Below are 24,085 nucleotides of genomic sequence, written 5' to 3'. Positions count from 1 at the left end.
GTCAGTATCAGTTGCCCTTTGTTTGTGTGGAGGATCTGCAGAAACAACCACAGGTGCCTTCTCAACAGTACGGAGCAAACCAACACTGACAACAAAAACCACAAGACTGTCATTGTCTTCTGGCTCCTGGTGTTGTCTATCTGATAAAACTGTCAGCTTTGACTTTGGTACAAATGCTTCAAAGTGGTAGATGAGTGGATGATAATGGCGTATTTGACTGTAATCTGCTTAAGGTGTTGAACACTAAAATATTTTTCTAAATATTAAGAATCCCCCCCTCCCCGTCTCTTTCTTCCTCTCTTCCCACTGACCTAGTTTTGGCATTTGATCCTGACTGGAAGATCAACCCCTAGAGGGTGCACAGTGTCAGCCTTGTACCATGTCAATTCCCACACAAAGGGCACCCTTTGTCACTTCATATTTTCAAGGCTCCAAAAGCCTGGCTTTTTCATTGTTGTTTGTGGCAGGGGTCATTTGCTGGTGGTGGCCCTGCCTCCCCTGTTGTTCTTCCCTGTGGTGCACCTGCTGCCGTTGTTGACCATCACACCACGGGGAGCCAAATGTCTCCGTTCACAGATTATAGATCTGAACTTGATCCACCTTAGTGTTGCCTAGATTGTTTTATATACGATATTAAAAAAAAAAGATATAGGCACTACAAGAAATTTCCATACTCAAAAGTGTTGTAAACTTGTAGTGTAAAATCTGACCTTTCAAAGCCAAAATAGAGATTTATTATTATTTATTTCAGCTTTAAAATTGTATTTGTAGCTGTCAATGTTGACTTTTTTTAATTTACATCCAATACTTAAAGGAGCAGTGTGTAGGATCTGGCGGTATCTAGCGGTTAGGTTGCCGATTGCAACCAACTGAAACTTTTCCCGTGTGCCAAGCATGTCGGAGAACTAAGGTGGCCAACGTGAAAACTTGACTGTCCCTCTATAGAGAACTGGAGGGTGGGTGCTACGCTTCCGCAATGGTGTCGCCGGTCGGGACGGCGTTATCAGCTGTAACCGCTGTATGGGCGCAGTGCAGAGTGGCGGACGTGAGCTAGCCAGAGGGGCACGCGTACATGCACTGAAAGGCACGCTTGGCCCGCCTTGCTATGTCAACAAAGCATGGAGAAACTCTGGTTACAACACACACAGATGGAGAGTGACTTCATTCTCTGCTCAGGTAGACATTACTCCACTATATCTTTACATAGACAATAGTTGTTTGCTGCTATGTTAATGCTCTGGATATCGCATAGAGCACCTTTAAGCGATGTTGCCGTGTGCTCAGATTTTATCCTGGATAGTAGTATATCATCATAACTGGTAGAATCGGTGACTAAATCTACAAGAATTAGATCCAAGTTCTAATAAATGACCCTTTAATTCTCTCTTGAAAGTGAGGAAATGTTTGTTCCAACTACTTTCCCGACACTCCCTCCTGTCATCCATCTCCTGCGTGGTCGATGACTCAGACACACGGGGCATTTTAACAGGGTGTCCTTGATGAGGCCCTGCGCAAATTACCCAAAGTGCCATCTTTGCCATCGCCACTTGCTATTTGACATCAGGAGAGTGAGGGCTGCTCCTGGCAGGAAGTGAGCCCAGAACCTGGCGTTATTGGTGCCCAACACCGGCCAAACCGTCACGGCCAGCGCTCCGCCGGGGGTCAGCAGCCATCACACACGGCGGCCTAATGCTGCTGATGAGAGAGAGCCCGCCTCGCAGGCCTGCACGCCCCCGAGGTGTGGCCACTCAGCGTCAGCTTAACCTGAGCTGACAGACCGTCCACCACTCGGCACTCGCACAGGCGTGCACGCACTCACACATGCACCGATTCATAAAAATACACACATGCACACACACAAATTCATAAAAATACTTATGGCCACACAAAACCTCCTTCTTGTACACACAAAAACTCACAGTCACACACACACACACACACACACACAGGCATACAGTTCAACCATTAAAAAGACTATGAAGCAGGTCTACATATCAATATTCTGATATCACTTTTATAAGAGACATAATATGTTTGCATAGTGGTGGTTTGAGCTAAATGCAACATGCTCACAATAACAATGTTAACATGCAGGTATGATGTTTACCATCTTAGTTTAGCCTAATAGCATTCTATAACATTTGCTAATTAGCACAAAGCACAAAGCACAGTTGAGACTGAAGATAATTAGTTTTGCAGTTATTTGGTCATAAACCAAAGTATTTGCGAAATAGTCAGTGTAGACTAATTCTACATGTCCACAGGGGCGTTTTTTTATCGCGAGGGATTGCCTCAATTCCCAGCATTGGACGCTTGATGGGCTGCCACTAGACACAGCGCACCTGATTGGATGAACGCTTTCCCTCCGTTTAAAGGTTCCTCTGGAGTTTCCAGAGGCGGCGAGTCGCGTCGGACACCCCTGATTTGCATAAAGTAGCCGTGACCTCAACTTTATGCAAATGAGGAGCAGCCAAAGTGACACCCCGTGTCTCAAATCGCGCCGCCACACTACCAGAATGCATTGCACAGCAGCTTACATAGACAATGAAAGGGAAGCGCGGAAAGGACGGAGGCTGTGGACACGTACCATCAGATTCCACTGGCGGCTATACAGAGTTATTTTTCCGACTCTTGTGATCCAAATAATTCCAATAACTCCGTCTAAAATAGATGTAAGCACTTCCAAAATCCATGACATGTTTTTGTTCAATGAAAAAATCATGTATCAAACCATATCTGTTAGCCTTTACTCTTTCAAAACAAACAAAAGAACTTTTCGCTCTGCCGCTGGCCACACACAATGGGAGGCACACACCTGAATATATGGTGCGGGATATGCCTTTCTTATGGCTCTACCTATACACAGTGCAATACTATGCAATTAAAAGAAGCAAATAAACTACAATTAAATAATTTAACCCCGGTAATGTCTTGCCTACAAACAACATGACTAAATTAAATTATATTTATATTAATATAACAATAACAACAAAAAATCTGTTTTGGCTCTCACAGTCAGAAAATCAGGGGATCATCAAAAAATGGATCCTAAGGGCACCATGAATATCTGCACCAGATTTAATAAAAACCCATCCAATAGTTGTCGAGACTTTTCACTCAAAACCACAAATGTCAACCTCATAGTGTCAGGGGATCCCCAGAGTCTGTAGGTTTCATCCTCTTCCCTCCCTTTCACAGAAATCCATTCAGTATTTGTTGAGATATTTCAGCTGGTGGACTGACATTGCCATCCCTAGAGTCATTAAAAACACTTCTATAATAGTTCTATTAAAGTTTAAGTTAAATAAAGTTGATAAAATGACAAGAATTTTATATATTTGCCTCCATCTGTTGTCTTGCTATTGACATCACCAGTAAACATGCACTCACACATTCACACAAATATAAAAGAGGGCAAAGGTCTGAGGGGATGTGATGGTTTTCACACCCAGCATGTTCACGTGAGCAGCATGTGTGGTTAGAAACCAAATTAGAGACATACTGTACAGTGGAAACTGTTTTAGGTCAAACGTTTCTCTGGTAGAGTGCACTGTATTTACAATCTGACAGTTTGCAATGACTCCTCAAAAGGACAGTAGCTAATCTGTACATTACAGTGGATGATTTAAATATGGCACAATCTTATTATTTTTTAAAAGATCAAATCGACTGTGTTTAACATGGGGGAAACCTCTTTGTATGTCTTTCACAGATTCCTGCTGAAGGCACACAGATAATATTCCCTTACATACATCCCTTTACAAGCCCCACAGCAGGTTGAGCATCAGAGCTTTTGCTCAAGGGCACCTGCGAAGGCCAAGATGTAACACCAGACGCATGGCACATAATGTACCCTGAAGTTTAAAATGTCACTTCAAAATGTCACTTCAGATCAGATCCTGCCGTCTGACTCATTAGCAAGCATCGATGTTCACACATGAAAACATTCAGGTCTGAAACTGAAATGTTGACGCCGACATCATTGTTGGCGTTTCCACCGTGTTACAGAGTCTTGCCTGAGCAGCAGGTCCTGACAATTAAAGTAGATTTGGTTTATTTAGTAGAATACACCAGTGTTGCCCCAATTTATTTTCTGGGGACCCACTTTTTAAAACTGACAAATGACCAAAATCACAATAAGCCTTATCTATAAATCGTGAGAAATGTGAATTTGTGCATAAATCACCTTAGATTATCTTAAACCAGCCATGTCAAAGATAAATCAAATAAATATATTTAGGCGAAGTTGGTCTAAATATAGCATAAACTTAAACAAATATGGATTTTTTTTTAGGTCAGTACTCCTGTCTGGGGGCACAACAACTATCATTTACTGCAATTAATACACCTACTATGGATAATACCTCATACAAACACACTTCAAAACACCCAAACTATCCCTTTAAATAAAAGACTATGGAAGAAATCCTGCAAATGTATTTGGCGACCATAATAAAATATCTTGTGACCCACCTGCGGTCATACTTTATATGATAAGTATACTAATATCAATGTACTAGTAGTATACTTGTAAGTGTACTACTTGAATACTTCTTGGGACTGAATTGGCCCACTTCTTAGTTTAAAGTTTTACTTTAAATGTAAGAGTACACAACTTGTTTACATCCAAGTTGTATTTTGTACTGCAACTAAAATATTAACTATACTACAAGTGAAATTATAGGTATACTGTATATTACGGTATTTAAGTATACTCTCCGTAAACTACTAGTTTAATAGTTTTTACTGCAAGTACACTTGTAAGTTTTCTTTAAGTGAACTTATAGTACTGTGAACTTTTCTGTATAAGCCAAGTATACTTAGACTTTTCTGTATACTTGTCAGAAAAAGCCAAGTATACTTTTATAATTTTGTTAAGTGTATCTCTGATAAGTACATCAAAAAAATAAACTGAAAGCATACTCTCTTCTTTTAAGTTTAAAGAGGTATACTAATAACACACTTGAATTAACTTATTTTTTGTAAGACTGGAATACACTAATATACAGAGTGATGTTCGGTGTCATGGCTGTAATGTCGTCAAACAAACACCAAGATCAGTAGATTGGTAAAAACCACATTAGATACAGAGCTATGAAATCTACTATGCGTGGTAGTTTCCAGACAAAGTACTTCAAACCATTACAGTAATATCTGCTATCTTGTGAGATAACATGGAAACATCCAAACCCAACAACCCACCTGATAAACTGCAGCAAGTTCAGACACATCAAAACCGGCACAGCAGCAGGTAATTAGTTGCTAACACATTAAATTCACAGGGATCCATCGCTTGAATGTAGTGTTGATAAGCAGCACATGACTGTCAGTATGTAAAGTGTAAATTTAGCATTAGCTGTGTGTAACTCAAAGAACAGATGCTATCACTGTGTGGATGCAATTATAGTAATTGGAATAGTAAAGCAAGTTCACACATAAACCCGCAGCTTCTAAGTTTAAATTAAGCTTCAAATAAATGTAACTACGTTTAGTGTGACAAAAGCTATGAAGAATGAACTATGTGAACAGTCAAGACAGGTTAGTTTATATTTCTATAACCAATCTCTGCAGGAATAATTAGTTTGCAATTAGCAGTGAAACAATGTCAACAACTTAAAAGGGAAAATATATGCAATGCCAGCTCAGTATAACCATATAAGAGTATTAAAGCATCACAATGCACATGCCAAACAACAACCAGATGAAAACAAAGTGCAGCCACCACAAACCAATTAATGCAACAACCAAATCCAGTGCAAATATTAATGCACTTTGCAGCAGCATAACAGCAGACAGAGACACAAAAGCCAATAAAAGCAAACACTTAGCTTGACGAAGTGAAGCAGTGATGTCCGGCATCTCAGTGAAACCTTTCTGGAAGAGTCTCTGGTTCAGGAAACTCTAGCTCCAGGCTTGAGGAGTTTGAGGCTGAACTTTACAGCTAACATGACCAACAGGGTTGATAAATCCAAGCACCAGCAGCAGCACAGACTCCATTAGTTCCTCCACCAAACCATCCAGAAGCGACAGCATCGGCCTGTTGTGTGCAGAAACACCACATGATTAGCCCTAAACTATAGCGGCAAGTTAGTACAGTTAGCTAGCTAGCAAGGGAGCAGTGGATGACAGCAGTACAGCAGAGTGGGCAGGTCATTTCCATCTTAAATAGACCGCCTTCTGACAAAAGGTGTGTTTGATATAAACTACAGGAAGTAGACTGTCATGTGTGAGTGTAGAAGCAATTTGTCTGTCTGAACTATTTTGCAGGTTTCAAAGATCCAGAGGAGTGATGTCTACCTGTGTGTTGTAATCCCAGTTTCTCTGTGCTTTGTTTATGTAGCCGGTCTGGCTGCATGTTTGTGCATTTCATGGTGCCTTCAAATGAAACTCGCGAGCTTGTGTTTACAGCATGGGAAGTCGTGTACACAGTATGCTTGGCGTTCAAGTGTGGCGTTCACTGTTTTTTACCTCCACCAAAGCCGAAGGCCTAGGAAGGAGGTTATTTTTTCACCAGTGTTGGTTTGTTGTTTTTTTTTGGTTTGTTCGTTTGAACGATTACTCCAAAAGTCCGCGATGGATTTGAATGAAATTTTTTGGAGGGGTGGGGTGAGGCACAATGAACAATGCATTTGATTTTGGTGGCGATCCAGGTCATGATCCGGCTTCGTTTTTTTTTTTTTAATAACTCTGCTCAGCCTGTGCATTAACACCACAGGCTTTAAGACATGCACAGTTCATGAAACCTGCCTTGGCGGATGTCTGCGCTCTCTGAGTGCACCTCTATAGTCACTTCTTTTACTACTTGACCCAGTGCAGCACTCCCAATTTTTTCTTCAAAGTATTAAGAATATTTGCATTGTTGGAAATAGATTTTTAAGGCATAATGAGGAAAAGCTGAACCAAAATCCTTCATTATAAACTGAACTGTGATAAAAGACAATATTGCGGAAAATTACAAGATGGGTAAGGACTAATGAACAGTGAGCCAGTAATTGTTGTGAAATAAACCCAGACAGTCTTGCATCACCCTGAAGGGGTTTATTTCACAACAATGACCCGCTAGCTGTACATTATCCCGCTTATTACACAGCGATTTACTTAAGAAATCAAATCATTTGACAGAATAACGGTCTGTTATAAAGAAATAACAGACCGTAGAACGCTGTGATTGACCAATCAGAATCGTGTATTCAACAAAGCTGTGTACCAATTAATGAGAAAACATAGTGACCAAGAACAGACAAGTCATAAAGTGAAACACTCAGTCATGTCAATGTTGCACAACAATTTAGACTTTTAAAAAAACGGTGTATTGAATTGAGGAAGGATGAGTTTTATTGCTTATCATTTCTTCTTTTTATTTATAAGAGAAACGATCTTATCTTATTTCTTCTGTCAATAATGACATAATGTCATTAGTGTGTTTAATTTGATGAAGCCTGGGTGAACATTGGTCCTGTATTGCAGTGGTTCTCAACCGGGGGCCCGGGGACCCTCAGGGTTCTTGAGGGGGTTTATTTTCACTATTTAATTCATGATAGAAGTGAGCCCAGTGTGAGTAAGAGTAACAAGAGTGACTATTCTGATGGTTTCACTTCCTCCACGGTTATCTCCTTAACTGTAGTACTTCTCAACTGTAAAAAAAAATTCAGATGGAGGTCCCTGAAGAGAATTCTTATCAAATGGGGGTCCGTGACCTAACGTGTATTAATTTAGGAGTCCTTGACACAAAAAAGTTTGAGAACCGAAGCTGAATTGGACTCAGTATCTGGACCACTCTCCACTGTTATGGTACATGTTTGTTGTTCAGATGATAACAAATTATTGTTTTTTTCTTGTTCAATAAAGATTTATTGAATAAAGATGGTGCTGGGTATCGGGGTGGGCTGCAGGGTGGTGGATGTGAAAGGAAACACCGTGGCGTTGATCTCCTGGAATGCGGCATGTCAGAAAGCTGGCTCGACTGGCACCAAACCAAATACCTTCAGCCCCCCCCCCAACACCACCACCACCGCCAACACCACTCTCACTCTCATGAGCGTCATGTCCCCAATCCAACTCCCCCTTTCTCTCTCTCTCTCTCTCTCTCTCTTCCACAACCTATGAAACAGGAGAGCCGCCATCTCCGCTTCCTCCGACAGGATCAGCGTTCACTCTGCTCAGGCCTCCGGACAGACGGCATTCCTTCCCCCCGCTGCTGCTGCTGTTGCTGGCCGGCTGTTGCACCGGGATCCAGAATAGATCTCTGACGTCGGCCGGGTTACTAGAATACGCCGACGTCCCGAGAATCAAAGGAACACAGAGGATAGACACATACGCTTCACTTAAAACGGCAACAGATTCATTTATACAAGACAAAGGTCCACTAAAGCACCGTAATGCTGAACTACAGTGTGATGCTGTGATGACAAACCATCATGACAACATCACACAGAGTGGCAGCCTTCAAATAGTCATGTCAGGCGTCCCGGGGAGAGGGCGGGGGGGTGCTGTGGTCTAAATAGTGACCGGAGTTTGACCTCATATCAATACTATCAATACAACAAACAGCACCACACAAGTTGAGCCGAGGTCCTCCACAGCTGATGCATGGATTGTTTTATGCCTGGTTTGTGAGAAAAGGACGCCAATATCTATGTTTATGTTGTTGTATCCAAATTGTTTTTAGCCACACAACGTCAGGACGCCAATATCGGTCAGTCCAACACTTTAGTTCAGGTTGAACTATCTCAACAGTTTTCGGCCAGAGAGGCCAACCAGTAAACAGATCCTGTGACTCGTTACATGTTGACCTATGTTACAAAGAATTACCGCCTGACACATGAATACACCTCCCGGCCGCAGAAAAATTTAAATATCGCAGCGAGCCGCACTTTGCCGCTGCTTAAAATAAGTTTGCCGTTATCCTAAACTTTTCGTTTAGCGACAACACCAAGTCAAAAGTTTAATTTATCCAATTCTTTAGTTTCTGACCAAATAGGCTACCTGCACAATTAATGACGTTCTTTCAGCCTCAGCTGTAATTTGCATTTTTCACAAATTTGAAATGGGCTGGCGCCACCTTATCTAGCGGAACTATTGCACCTTCATACTCCAGTTAGAGAACTGAAGTCGACCAATCAGATGCTCCTGGATGTCCCCAGAGCTAGACACAAAAACAGTGGCGACCGAGCTTTTGCGGTGGCGTCCCCTAATCTCTGGAACACATTCATATAAAAACTGTTCAGACTACAGAAACATTTAACTCTTTGCTGATGACCCACCTCCTCTCGTTGCCGTTTGATTGAGTTAAGCTTGACGCTTTGACATCATCTCTTTTTGTGCTGCAATTCTTTTACCACTATTATGTTCACATTATGTTTATTGTTTTTCTCTATTGTTATCGTTGTTTGCTTTGTATTAATTTGTGTTTTGTGCCTGTTCAGCACTTTGCTCCACTGCAGTTGTTTTTAAATATGCTATACAAATACATTTTGACTTGACTTTTGTGCTGATTAGTAGTATTATTATATTAATAGGCTAAACTAAGATGGTGAACATTGTAAACATTATACCTGCTAAACATCAGCATGTTAATATTGTCAAGCATTTAGCTGTGCACCCTCACAGAGCTGCTAGCATGGCATACATTTCACAATCAGGTTTTGGTCATTCAAGTTAAATGGTGGAGGGTAAATATAGTGCACTATATAGTAAATATGAATTGGTTTCAGACACACACTTAGTCTTCTTCATCAAGCAGTGATAATGAATCCATCAAACAAAATACAAAAAGCTGCTCTGGCTTTTATCAACAAACTTTTAAAAGGCTTGGGAGGAAACGAGGGAGGGGTTTTTTGGCGGCGGACGGCACGGTTGTCACTTTTGCTGGCGTCCATTGGCGTGATTCATGTTGACTGAAGCCCTGCGTTTGTCAGGGGAGGTGTCTGCAGTAAAAGTGCCACAGCCCTCCAGATTGACACTCATTAGTGAGGGGCTCCGAGGCAGAGGGGGCCCGCAGGGGGGCAAGAGGGCAGCGAGGAGGGCGAGAGGCCACATCCCACTAAAAATAAATGATTTCTAATGATTGATACAGATAGCAGTGGACTGATAGGGCCGGATGAATCAGAGGGCTGCGGTGGTGGCGGTGGCGGTGGCGGTGGCAGGCAAGACCTCTGGTTGGCAAGCTGTTGTCAGCTGAAACGCCGCTTAAAGCCAACGTGTCCAGCTAAACGTGTCTGATCTTAATCCCAACACACACACATATATATATACACGCACCACCTCAGTACCAGTACACCTCCCCCCTGCTCCTCCTCCTCCTCCTACACTTGTTGTGTTTGACCACCGCTAGCAGCGCCCCTCTGCCTCCTGTCACTCAAGCCATATACACAAATACATTCACATCGCACACAAATGCCAGCGCTCGCCCAGGAGCAACTGAAACCAACAGCGGCTATACCAGACTCTTTTGCTTTAAACCCTGCTGCACTTTCCACGGCTTCACGTCCCCTAAAACCGCCGTGTCCATCACTGTGTTTGTGCACGGAGTCGGCGGCTCAGGTCATTCATCGCACATGTCTCAAGCTGCCAATCATTCAATCAATCCCGGCTTCATTACAGTGATTGTAATATCGAGGCCCGCAGCATCAAGCTCGCAGGACGTTAAGGAGCAAAGGGGGCAGGATTATTTTAATACAGCGTTCAGATCACATTTCCTTCAAAAGTAATTTTCTGCTGCACCTTCTCGGGCGCTGTTCTTCAAAGACTGAGAGTTCGGGCGCAAGTGGGGGTGGAGAGGGGGTCAAAAGTTTTATGTGGATCTTCATTTTGGAGGCAATAAAGTTGATTAAATCTCTTGAGAGAAAGTTGGAATCTGATTATATCCGTTTCTCCAAACATCACTACACTATAACACAATAAAAATACAGTTTCCCCCTGTTTCCAGTCTTTATGCTAAGCTAACTCTCTTTGCTGTAGCCTCCAGGTCAAAACGTGTATTAATATAGTATATTTTATGGCTGAACAAGATCAAAATACCAAATAAACAAATATAAAAAGAAAAGAAAACAATGAACTAGGGCTGTCTAATCTAACGCAATTGTTTTAACGCCACTAATTTCTTCAATAGCACAATTGAGATTTGAGATTAGGTTGCAGCGGGCTCAGTTTTAAAGCTAGAGATGCTGGCATCATATAGGTATCATATGAAACTAGAAAACCTAACAAATCCACTGGTACCGTCTATGTCATACTAGCTTGTCGAGAAGGAGGTTAAATAACGCTCCAAACTTACGCTAAATTTTGACGAGGAAAAACCGGCATGGCCATTTTCAAACCGTTTGATAGCTGTGGCGTGACCCACTAGCGTCTCAACATGCAGTCATCTCAATATGTTTGTCTTCCTTTACCTCCACCATGTGAGATCTAAATGCATTTTCCTCAGTTTTACAGTCTTCTATGACACATGCCCTCCGTTAGCTCTCAGTTTGAGTTTTATTTAGTTTGCGCACATTAAAATCAAACGTATGAGAACAATATTCAAAAAGAAAATAAGATTATAACAGTGGTTATAAGTCTTAAAACTTCCTCTGCATGTTTTTGGGAGACAAATCAAATATTACATGTGTGTACACGAATCAATACATTAATAATTTGTGACTATTTCACAAACTGCTGTGCGTCTGTGCTGAGAAACGGACCACAGAGACTCAACTGTCCACAAGAGGAGAAGAGGATAGAAACCACCGGATGCATCCTCACATGATCTTTTCTCTGCTCCTCCCTTCATGGACCTCAGTGAAGCGACTAAATATACCAGGTGCTTAGCAGAGGTGTCGGAGGTAAACAGTGAAAATGTGGGTCAATGTGAATGTAAGGACGTCAGAGTGGCTGCTTTGACGACCTCAAGCTGAAGTCTGGTAACTCACTATTCCTGTTTAGACAGGCTGAGGCTGACTGAGGTTTGGTTGAGCCTTAAATCCAGTAAAAATAACAGCAGTTTTTGAGGGAAATGTGATGTAATTCACCAAATATGTCATCTCATATTTCTGCTGGTTTCTCGTGAACGTCCTCTCAGTTAAGATAACTTTAAGGATAATAAGGACATTTCTCAAAGTGTCAGTGTGGGATTAAGAGGACATACAACTCAAACCATGTAAGGTGCCCTGAACCTGTATGAGAGTCCATCCATTATTAAATGGACAGACGTCGCCTTTGTCTGGATAGGTGACAGGGACCCGTGGAAATCCTCGGCTGAACTGAGAGCACCTGACACTTTGTCCTGCAGGATTTATGGTCTGATAATGAGGCTTTAAAGAAGCGCCCATCAGCTGCCTCTCTGGATAGACAAAGACAACAGAGCTGGTTACTGGAAGGGAAACATCCTGTGTTTCTCCATGCCCTAAATAACTTTATTAAGTCAGACAGGCAGCATCAAATAAGCACACAGTTGAGGGGTGGGATGTACAGTTTCTTTAAACTTGGTTAAATACAAAACATTAAACTTTCAGGAATTTCTTTGCAGATTTTAGTGGATGAGCAGAGATCATGAAGACGAGATGCTGCAGGACTCAGAAATACCAACACATTCTCATCTGAAATCGTCACATACTGACGCTCTGTCACACCCCTTGGCTTCACTTTTCGGTTTTAAACAGTCAAACAGTTAAACAGTTTTAAAGCTAGAATGAAGATCCTGGCATTACCTGAAGCTAGAAAAACATAATGAATCCATTGGTACTAACCATGTCATACTAGCTTGCCGCAAAGGAGGTCAAATAACACTCCAAACTTATGCTAAATTTTGGCGAGGAAAAACGGTCATGTTCATGTTCAAAGGGGTCCCTTGACCTCTGACCTCAAGATATGTGAATGAAAATGGGTTCTATGGGTACCCACGAGTCTCCCCTTTACAGACATGCCCACTTTATGATAATCACATGCAGTTTTGGACAATATTTGTCATTGTTTTGTGTTTGGTAATTGATTTCCAATAATAAATAAATGCATACATTTGCATAAAGCAGCATTTTTGTCCACTCCCATGTTGATAAGAGTGTTAAATACTTGACAAATCTCCCTTTATGGTACATTTTGTACAGATAAAAAGTGTGATTAATCACAATTAACTACTGACAACCATGTGATTTATCGCGATTAAATATTTGAATCGATTTACAGCCCTACAATGAACATAATAACATAATTATAATAAAGTAATTTCAGCACAATGAAAGATGAAGTTAAAGTGTCAAGCTCAACTCAAATTGAACGAAAACGAGAAGAGGTGGGTCTTTATCAGTAACTTAAAAGTGTCTAGGGTCAGAGCAGCTCTTAGTGTACATGAATGGCATCAATCTTCTCATCTAACTCTCAGTAAGAAACAAGTCTTTCTCTCTTCTATCATCTCCTTTCTTTCACATTTAAACAGCTTCATCGAATAGTTTCTGTTTGGTTGAGTTCGGCACAAAATCATGGAAACATTCACCCTCATATTCTCTCTCTTACTCACATGAACACATACATCACAACCTGGCAACAAGCCCGGCACATACTCCGGGCCACTGGCCAATAGAAACACGACCGCACAACCACAACCACTCATTCACAATTTCAGTCATAGGCAGAAAACGTCGAGGTGGGGGAAACTCAAGCATTGAAAAAGTCAGTAACTCTGCATAGTTTCACTTCACAATGCCCTCCATGCTGAACCATCTATAAGCCTCTCATTCAGCTGTAATTAAATCCCCGACAGTAGCTGCAGCCGTGCAGCTGACCCTGGACCAGCTGACCTGACAGTAGCACTTAGTGTAGCGGGGTCAGCTTGAACCTGACAAGGGTGATGATTTCTTAATGTAGCAAGAGGGCAAGTGGACGGCGGCTGAGGTGGCGAGTCTGTCTGCATATGAGGTGTGTGCAGTATGGGGGGTGTAAGGGCTGGAGCCTGTAAGGGCAGCCTGGCAGTGTTTTGGGGGGAGATTGATGAGAGGGTGGGTGATATGCGTTCATGGAGCAGGCCAGAGGAATGTGTGGAAGTGCACAGCTGCCCTGTTTTGTCATAGCTGTGCACTGCGCTGTCCGTCTGAGTAACATAAAGCTGCCAGTGTTGTGTGCTCATGTGAAGGACCTCCCATGTATCGGCGCGCCCCAGATGCACAGCCCAGCATGAATGAACCTACATGAGCAGCAGCTAATACAGCGAAGGACGGGCATGAAAGCAACACCAGCCATCAGTCAGATCCTAGTTTATTTTAGTTGTGGCTCATCAGTCTGTCAAATCTGTTAGGTGCTTGTATGATGTACACTTCCCCTATGCATCCATAGTTTTCTGATTGTACTGTTTAGATTCAAATTATCACAGTAATTAAAGGGACTGTATGTAAATTTTTACACATATAAAAATGTTTTATTGCCAATGTGTGAACAGGTTGTAACCTAACCTAAAAAATAAGACCTTCCACGACTTTCTGGGTTTCCTCTATCAGCCTGTAGACTACTTTTAATGTGAAGAACCCGCTATGTTTTTTCCAGGGAAATTCAAGAGATGTGATGTCATGCGCGCTCGCGGGTGACTCTCTTCAGCTCCACTACAGGGCTAACAGTGTGCAAAGATAGCTAACGTTCGGTTAGAAATGCTGCCGCACTACTGTACATACACACAACCAACAAGGATAACAGTCTGATCCGTCAAATGAATTATATTGTGGGATTATTCCTTCTTTCATGGACTATTTGGGGATTTATACATTATTATTACTTTTATGTAAAAAGAAAAAAAAAAGAAAAAAACTGAAGCATTCGAATACTGATTTGGAGGTCGATTACCATGACAACAGTCGAAGCTTCGAAGCATTCGGGTCAGCTCTACAATCGACCAGCCCCCAAATACTCGTGAAGCACAAGAAAAAACCAAAGTCATATCTAGTGAAGCTCGTCTGTGATTCAGGAATGTGACCAACATCGAGCAAAAACTAGGATCAACATCAGCCAGGCCTTCCATTCATGGAGGGACCTTCATTTGGTTTGGGTATCAAAACAGACCTCGAGCTGGCAAAATTCCTATTAGACAGGTGAGCTAACATTACTGCCAAGCATGTGAAACATATAGTGATATTGTGGTTTTAGCTGTTAATCACGTTCAGTCTTGTGTGTGTCGCCTCACTGTTTTGATCGATGCTCACTTGCGTCCACTAATGCAAGCGCAAGTGCGAGCAACAGGACGCTGACTGTCGTTGACTTAACAGCCTCAGGTGTCACTGTTAACAAGCAATTTCTGATTCTTACATAGAGTCCCTTTACGGAAAACCTCACAGATTTTACTACTCAGCCGGTAAAAACACAGGTTATCTTAGTTGACATACTGTAAATGGTTCTTCTGTGGAAAATTAGGTTCCTTTCAATTGGTTTAAAATTAGCCACCAAGGATTTCTTGAAAACCTAGAGATTAAATGAAATGCCTGAAAGTCATTGTGAAAGTTCTGACATACACAACATTCAATAGCTCATGTCTGTTATCACTCAGCATCATGAGTCAGACGGTGTGCAGACTCGGCTTCCTCTGAAAATGTGGCTGATGTAACATTGGTACAGTCGGTGTGCATCAATCACATAATAGGGTTTTTAATACTGTATCTGACTGACTACTGGATAGGAGTGCATTTAAAAAGAAAGATTATATCCCAAAACTACATTTTGCAAACTTGGAAAGTGACAAAGGCAACATGAGAATCTCTTTGTACTCATTAGTTGATCACTGGTGCAACATTAAGGGGGACATATTGTGCTCATATCCCAACCCGTTCTCACTCACAACATGTCAAATACCGCCGTTTGGTAAACGCCCCTTGGCATCGGATACCGACGCACAGAGGCGTCCTTTAGCGACTGAAAGCAACAAACCGGGCTTTCAACTAACTCCAATGTAAACCCACCCGCGGCGTTACTCGACGGTCAGAGCATGTGACGTAGTATTAATAGTGTGAGAGTCCGCTCAGCGAGGGCGGAAGGGGAGGTGGATGGGTCATATATAAACACAGGACTTTCACCCAGGAAATCACCGTTTGTGTCCCGTGTGAAACTAAAAGTAACGCCTGCCCTGTGAGTAACATGATCGCGAGTCACATACGTCAGTGAAGTTAACGTCAATCACGACCGTTTCCTAACCCTACCTAAGTGGTTGTGCTGCCTAAACCTAAATTACTGGAAGGATACTATGCACGTGTCAAGCGTGTATTGACACACCGTCCATGATCCGTCCAAAAGTAACGCAAGAGGTGTACCCTGTGCGTCAATCTCCGATACCAAAGGGTACTACCCAAACGGCGGTATTTGACGAGTCGGGAGTGAGAATGTGTTGCATTTCCAGGTTCCTACTTATATTTTGTGTTTCTACTAGAACATGTTTACATGCTTTTAATGTTCAAAAAACTAATTTTTCTCATCCTGTCTGTCTGAATATACCTGTATTCACCCTCTGTCTCAATCACCTGTCTCTTTTTTAAAGCCTAAAAAGTCCAGTCTGCTCTTAATTACTTGCAAGGAAAATATGGTGCACCTTTACAAAGTTGTCAAGCTGTGGGTGATATATTCTAGTAAGCCTGCATGTGACATAGGAAGGGGAGCCAAATCTGATTGGCTTGATGAATCACATGTTATCTGATCTAGACATCACACAGCCAGTTTGTGGGTTGGTAGGAACTCCAGATACCCAAATGTATGTACACAAGCACTGAAAAAGTGATTTTTTTTTCATGATATGTCATCTTTAAAGGTCAAACCAGACTTTGATATTCAACTATGATTGGTGTTGACCTTGAAAACTAAGCTAGTTAAAGGAAGATGAAGTTGAGTCAGGTTTTAGGAGTTTGATATTTCCAGGCTGAAAGGTCACGTACGTATCTGTGGAGTGTCAGCGCCGGAGAGCTGCTGCTTGTTGCCTTAAGCTTACACATAGCCTCTCTGTGTTTATAGGGGTTAGCGAGGGTTCATAGGCCAACTAGAGAGTGCACGCTGCCCCATTACTCTCCCACTACAACACTCCCCTCTCTTAAACAAGCTCCTGGAGAAAGTGGCAAATGTCTGGAGGAGTCACATGTTGCCAATGGAGATGTCCATGAGCTCCACTGGGGATCGGGGAGCTGGTGAGTTTTTCGCAAAATATCCTCAAAAGCTCACATACAAATATAAAGCTGCGTGGCCTTACTTGAACTTGTATGAAAATGGTTCATCCTGTCTCCATGTTTTTTCAGGCCCCGATAAGCAAAGGGACACTTTCCGAAAACATGGCTCAACGTCCTTTATGTTGGATTGTCATCTGAGACCTGAGAGTACAGCTGCAGGTCTAGTGTTGCCCCTCGATGGCTGGGGACGTCTGACAGGACAGAAACCCACCCAGCATTGATTACCAGCTAATTATAGGCTAAGGAAGTGGCAGCTTGTTTGTTTCTGGGTTGCTGAGGAATACATTTGCACTTCACCAAGAGTTCATGAGCTATCGAGTGCGAATTCCGCTGAGCACTAAGTGCTACCTTTTTCTATCTCACTCTGTCTGGAGCTCACAAGATTTTTCTCCATTTCCTCACTTAATTCCGCCACCCTCTGTTTTCACAGCCGCAGCGGGTGGTGCCTCCTCAAGCCCTCTTTCACACCCGTGCGGAGATTTGAATAAACATATGTTGCGTTAATTATGAAGCAGTGCCGCGGTGCGCCTCAGACAGGAAGACGTTCTTCGGGAGCCACTTTGGAGCTCCAGCTAAGTCGGTCTAATGAGAAACGTTTACACGGTGATTATGAGGGACGTCCACACGCCTGCTTCTCACGGCGCCCAAACACCTGCTCCCAGCACTGCCTCGCAAACTACAGCCAGGCTTCATCACATTTTTACCAGGTTTTTAATAAACTTGTCAACGCCTCAACATGGTGTAGCATAAGAACTTCCTCTCGTAAAGTAGCCTATATATGTTGGGTTTACAGTGTAATCTTGTATCAATCGGGTACCAATAAAGTTCTTAACGGTTCCTACTGGTACTTAAATGTAGATTCAGTGGAACCAAACAAAACTTTGGAGAATAAAGGAGTAACAATTGGGCATTTTAGACACAAGAAGAAATAAATTACACTATTAAAGTTACTACAAGGAACTTTCATTTCGTGTTGATTTTGGCGGTCCCTGTGGACAAAGGCGGTAGTGTTTCCGAGCACCAGAGTCCCCTTTAGAAAACCTCTCATTTTACCGCAGCAGGGCTCTGACAGTCTTCTCTGCATAGTCCTGGTTCTGGTTCTCCCATGCCTCCCTTCCCTCCATCGAGCCCAGCAATACGGCCTTGGCCTCCAGCAGCGCGATGGCGGTATTGGCTCACAGCGGTGACCGGCGAAGCAGCGAGGCGAAGCTCTGCTCTCAAATACTTGGCAGGTGATTGGATGAACAATCTGTCAATGAAATTAATGAAAGCGAAACTAACTGAAGGAGAAAACATCTGCTTCAATGCCGTTCTTTGCTCTTCTTTCCTATAAAGAAACACTCTCCAGTTCTGATAGAACTGATGCTATTATAATATCTACGCTAACCTCTTCATGAGCTGCCATAGTTGTCTAGAACAAACAGTCGCCTCTCGGTGCCGGATCTGCAGTAGCTCCTCACAGGACGCTGATTGGTCCGTTGTCTGGCTTGCCGGACATAAACGCATTACTTGAAGCCCAACAAGATGGATTTTGATGTGACATTCGATTCCGCCATTCTCGCATGCCATCGCGACAATCCACCTACTGTGCAAGGTTAGGTTATGCCCCCTCCTTTAATCTAAAATGCCCAATCATTACTCCATTGTTCCCCACAGTCTTGTTGGTTCTGGTTTGGTTTAAAATAATATATTGATGTCATTGAGGCTTAAAAATAAGAGTAGGAGTTGTTATACCCAGGCAGCAGAAAATGTACACCTATTTCCCATATCAATAACAATTTTTCCAAATATATGAGGGCCAAGAGGTCGTAGGATGAATCTGAAGGATTGTGAGACAAATTCTGTTTTATGTCTCGAACCTTTCTCTCATTTTCTGCTGTTTTTCTAATACCTGATTGTTTTACCTCTTTAGGCCTCTAAGAACTATTCAAATGTGAAGGGAACATCCCTCATATATGCAACCTGTGACAAGGAATGGGGAGTAAAACAGGTTAATAAGCAAAAATGTGTGGGAACAACTGCCTGATAACTTCAAATTATCAAGGTCGGGAGAAGTTTTACTATGATATCAAGACTGCTGAGTCGTTTTCAATAAATCTCTCATCCCATATGAGGATAACGTCATATTTTTTTATTAGCCTGCTTGCTACGAGCACTAAACTGGAGCTCGAGTGAAACGAATGCCTCCCTTCAGCCTGTACGTTGGGTTTGATTTGTGAACCGTGTCAGACATGCCATGCCCACCCACATCGGCGAGATGTCAAGACGCGGATATTTATGGCCGTGAGGTTATGCACCCAAACGGCACAGTTGACTTAAAAAAGAAGAGCGAGGAGGATAACAGAAAAAAATGACAAAAACACAACAGTAATTATTGTTTTGAAGCTATGAGGAGGTTTTCATTCAGACGCTTGTTGCTGAAATACGGTATATAGGAAGTGCATATTAACGACGAGCATATATGAGTTTGACATAGTGAACATTGTGGTCATGAGTTAGAGCAACATGTAGCCTCCTCAGGTTTCAAATGGGGGTTGGTGGGCCTTCCCAGTGCAGATTCAGCGGGAACAAGCTGTAAACTAAGCGGTGTCGACCTCAAAACTTTATACCTGCCTGAAGGGTTCAGTTTGTCTCAGAAGAACTCAAATTATGTAGGAAGTCTCATCCAAAGTCTGAAAGGAGAAAGTGTTTGTACGAGACTCCCAAGAAAAAAATGAGGGCATCAGAAAACGCTCAAAAAACGACGTTCAAACAAAGTTAGTTAGCAGTTGTAGGAATTCTGAATTTTGGAAGCAAAGGAGCAGCCCAGACGCCAGGAAAAAATGGTTTTGGTTTTTGCATTCGGTCAGAGCAGGTGGCGTAGTATATAAAACAACAGTTATTTAAAGTTACGTTGTATAATCTTCCATGGTTATAATAAGGAGTATAACAAGCCAGTGTGCAACCTCCGGGTCTGAAAAGTGAAGCCAAAGCTGAAGTGCCTTACCTGCATTCTCTCTAACAGCCAGCAGGGGGCGACTCCTCTGGGTGCTAAAAGAAGTCTGATTGTATAGAAGTCTATGAGAAAATGAGCCTACTTCTCTCTTGATTTATTACCTCCATTACCATTTATTAAAACCCAAGATGGCCACTGGCAGAAACCAAGATGACTACAGCCAAAAACCAAGATGATGATTGGCAGAAACCAAGATGGCGATTGGCAGAAACCAAGATGTTGACGGCCAAAAACCAAGAAGATGACAGCAGAAACCAAGATGACGATTGGCAGAAACCAAGATGGCGATTGGCAGAAACCAAGATGGCGATTGGCAGAAACCAAGATGGCGATTGGCAGAAACCAAGATGGCGACAGCCAAAAACCAAGATGACGACGGCCAAAGACCAAGATAGCGACTGGCAGAAACCAAGATGACAACGGCAAAAAAACAAGATGAGGATGGCCAAGGATGGTCCAAAAACTTCGAACTTTAACTGTTTCCACACACCTGGGGACTGCTGCTTGTATCAGCGATCTTGTGTGATTTTCGGGTTCTGAAAATTACAGTAGTTGCCCCCAACTCCAACATCAGATCGGTGTTTGGGTGGAGGAGGTTTCAGATACCGTTTGACCGTCTGACAAGCACTTCATCTGAAGTACACTGAGACCTTTAATGTAAACCACAACGTCGCTCATTACAGATCAAATAAAACTTTAGTTATATGTCAAACCAGCTGATGAGTTCCTACAGTCTGGTAATCATCACCACGTCTCACTTTTCACAAAATATCATCCGTTTTAATAGAGCGGCCGGGTGTTAATGAAGACATGTTAAGATGTCCGCCAATGTCTATCACGTCTAAATCTGTGAACCCACAGAAGGCGAGCCAACTGCTCTTGCTTTTACTGCTTCATTTTACAGTTGTCAAGATTTTACATCAGTGTCCAGTTGCGTCTCATGTCTCCACGTATGAAGGAGATTATAGTTCATAACTGCTGCTCACACAGATTGATTTACAACACAGGCAGCAGCAGGAAGCTTTGATTCTTGAGGAATCAGAATCAGGAGGATTGTTTGGATCATCCAGATTAGAAATGTTTCATCCTGTTCAGAACACCTGCATGTTTCTGTTTCGCCTCGGAGCCAGCTGACCTGCTAATAACACCACCAGGAGAAAATGAGAGCTGATTGTGCTTCACAAGGTGATGGCCTGGGGCTGTATAGCCGGAAGCAGAGGAGAGAGGAAGCGGTGACTCCAGCCAGGAGGTGGTGGAGGTGGAGAGTTGTGGTGGTGGTGGAGGGGGAGTGAACACGCCTGGCTGGCCGTGGCGGCGGTGGTGTCGCTCACACTGTTGCCCTCTCGCCACCCGTGTCAACACTGATGACTTCAGCGTGTGCCCTTATGAGCTCACCTTGCTAGGAGAGACACAGGAAGTGGGATGTGTCGGGGGGGATAACTGTGTCATACCTGCACTGGAGGGGGGGTTCAGCTATTAATGTGTGTGTGTGTGTGTGTGTGTGTGTGTGTCAGTCAGTCACACACATGCAGCTGCTAATACCTCGGGGTTATATCTCTTCTCTATCTGAGTTTATGAGGCTGATTCTGTGTCCACGCTGTGCTGACCGTTGACGGCTAAAACAAGCCACTAAGCTTCCTCCAGACTTGATGATGATGTGAGATTTGGTGACGTGCTGTACGACGCTTTGACAACCACGTTTGTGAAAGTTCATTTTGCATATTTGATTCAGACTGAAACCTTACCTGATGCTTTCTGAGATGTTCTGCTGACACAAATGGCAACTAGTTCAAACACTAAGCAGGTCAAAATAATCAGTAATTTACATATTTATATCAAACTGTTATTGAGTTTATAGATTTAGTGTCAGACTCAGTTAAACAAGCTGATATTTCTGGCCTAACACAGGCCTGTGCTGGGAGTATTTAAAGGACCATTCTGGTGTTTTTCTGCCTGGATCTTCATCTCATGTTTGTTATGACTGTATATGGGACTTTGTACTCAGTAAAAGAAACAATCTGCTTCACTTAAATAAACACATATCTTTGTTTACATGACTTAGACACACACTCCTCTATTGTATTAACATTAAATTCTGACATGAATATCTGTACAAGGGATTTTTTAAGTTGTTTTTTTTTAACAAATAAAAGAAAGCAAGAAATATTTTAACAGTTATTGTAAATACATTTATTTTTAATAAATAAACATTTTATATATGATATATAAAATACATAACTATAATATTTAATAAATATAAATAAAAAATAAATAAATGCTTTTCTGTTCATGACTTGAATCATAAATAAAATAATTTAAAAAATAATGATTAATTAATTAAAAATGTAATTAAAAAAAGTTAAGTTTGAGTTTTATTTCCTAAAATGATATTTAGCCTATAAATTACAATTATTTTATTTTTTGGGTTAATTTCCACTTAATGACACAACTGTCATAGCCTAATAATGAAATTAAAGCTATTTATTATTAACCCCACACAGCCACCTCGGTCATAAGACGTATGTATTAAAAACTAAAGAATTACAGTTTTTCATGATTCAAATGGAAAATGAAAATAAAATCACGTTGATGATGCCACGTGTCACCTGGTCTGAACAGAAACAGCTAAAACGGATCGATTTCATAAGAAAACTCTCAAAATATCCTGTGACATTAAAGAGGGGACGATGTTTTATTTCATTTCTGACTAAATAACAACAGATTACGGTATTTTGTTATCGAATAAGCTTTTATAAGTGTCATATAGTGATTTTTAGGACGTGCTATGAATCATTTAGCGAAAATAAACAGCCATAATTAATCAATCTACTTGATAATTAGCTACATTTACAACATAAAGAATCGTCTGATCGGAAAACATATTAACCCAACGCGTAATATTCAGTTTTATTGTTTAATTATCAGGTTAATTTAATGTATCAATTATCATATTTAATTATTAATTTTAATTATAAAAATAAATTATCGGCCTAATTAACTATGGTTGGTTTTAAATCACCTAATTGCAGGTTATTTTACTAATTCACAATCAAATTTATATAATAAACAACATCATAATAACATTAATTATTCATATGTGCAACGAAAATGCAAAAAAAAAATATTCCCATATAGGGAGTTTGTGACATTAATAATTATCTATCAGTTATTTTCTTATATTTCTAATAAATATGTTAAATATTCCCATATAGAGAGTTTGTGACATTTATAATTATCCATCAGTTATTTTCTTATATTTCTAATAAATATGTTAAATATTCCCATATAGAGAGTTTGTGACATTAATAATTATCCATCAGTTATTTTCTTATATTTCTAATAAATATGTTATATTTCTAATAAATATGTTAAATATTCCCATATAGAGAGTTTGTGACATTTATAATTATCCATCAGTTATTTTCTTATATTTCCTGAATTTTAAATAATATTATACTAAAAAATATATTTAAGCAGTGTGTGTTTTACTGTGTGTTTTACTGTGTGTTTGAGGAAGACGTCTCTTTCTTTATATCTGGAGCCTATCACGTCCTCTCCTCTCTGTGTGTCAGACACACCTCCAAAATATGACCGCTGGTTAGAAAACTGAGCGTGTGTTCGGGTCACTGGAAGCGACTCCAGGCGTCAGAAATAAGACAATCAGCTGCTCTAGTATAATAAAAAAGTTTTATAGATAAACAGTGTGATGAGACAGTGTGAGGGATGGTTTCAGATCTGAAATTGCAGGTTATTATACTAACTCACCATCAAATATATTTAATAAACAACATCATAATAACATTAATTATTCATATGTGCAACGAAAATGCAAAAAAAAAAAATTCCCATATAGGGAGTAATAATTATCCATCAGTTATTTTCTTATATTTCCTGAATGTCTTTATTTTAAATAATATTATACTAGAATATA

The sequence above is a fragment of the Sebastes umbrosus genome, chromosome 20 (assembly GCF_015220745.1).
Source record: "Sebastes umbrosus isolate fSebUmb1 chromosome 20, fSebUmb1.pri, whole genome shotgun sequence".
Lineage (NCBI taxonomy): Eukaryota > Metazoa > Chordata > Actinopteri > Perciformes > Sebastidae > Sebastes > Sebastes umbrosus.
Note: the sequence above shows the minus strand (reverse complement) of the source record.